At 44.4% G+C, this 917-nt stretch overlaps 1 non-coding gene across 1 annotated transcript; it reads left to right on the top strand.

Annotated features, from left to right (window-relative positions):
- The first annotated feature begins 212 nt into the window (after positions 1-212).
- LOC145569757 (small nucleolar RNA R71) lies at positions 213-318 on the top strand. The gene has a single exon (XR_014096291.1). It is a non-coding gene; the product is annotated as a small nucleolar RNA R71 (small nucleolar RNA).
- Positions 319-917: the final 599 nt, after the last annotated feature.

The following is a 917-nucleotide window of genomic DNA, read 5'->3' as shown; positions in this document are numbered from 1 at the left end:
TGGCTTGCTCCAATACATAAACACCCTTACTAGAAGTAGCATCCCTTTCTCCTTCATACCAATCATCATAGTGCTTTGCGGCCTCCTCTATAATACACTCCACTTCATCCTCTCCTTTGTTCATGATTGGACCGCCGGCCGCGGCGTCTAGGCTTGTTCTTCCTTGAGGTGTGAGATCTCCATAGAAAGTGTGAATGAGTTGATACTTGGGTATCCCACGATGCGGGCATTGACGTTGAATCTCTTTGTATCGTTTCCATGCCGCACTTAGAGACTCACCACTCTTTTGGCGAAAACCTTGAATCAAAGACCTAGCCTCGGCGGTCTTCCTATGGTTATAAAACCTCCTCAAGAAAGCCGTAGTCACTTGGTCCCATGTTGTGAGAGAATTAGGGGGCACCTCCTTCTCTAGCCATTCTAGACCTCTCCTAATTAGCGAAAATGGAAACATCTTGAGGCGAATATATTCTTAAGTCACTCCATTGGCCTTTATTGTGTCACAATATTTCTCAAACTCTTTTAAGTGCTCATGAGGACTCTAAAACTTTCCACCCAAGAATTATTTCCTCTCAATCAAAGCAATCAAATTATGCTTGATCTCGAAATTGTTGGCTTGAGTAGTAGGAGTTAGGATCCCACTTTGTGCTCTAAAGGCTTCGGGAGCCCCAAGACGACTCAAAGGCGTATTCTCTCCCATTTTAGGACCTTCTTCACTCTCGAACTTATAGGTTGAGAAAGGGTTGATTTCTAGACTCGATGATGAGTTAGGGCTATCTAATCCTTCACTTGAGGGTGAAGAGGGTGGAGTATCTTCTAATTCTCTTACTTCTCTTGTCGGGGTGTGAGAATTTCTACTCCTTGCTCTTGCTTCTCTTTGAAGTAGGGACAAAGACCTCTCTAGCTCTGGATCGATGGGA

Source organism: Chenopodium album, chromosome 11 (assembly GCF_948465745.1).
Source record: "Chenopodium album chromosome 11, dcCheAlbu1.1, whole genome shotgun sequence".
NCBI lineage: Eukaryota > Viridiplantae > Streptophyta > Magnoliopsida > Caryophyllales > Amaranthaceae > Chenopodium > Chenopodium album.
Note: the sequence above shows the minus strand (reverse complement) of the source record. Positions and strands in the feature narration are given on the sequence as shown.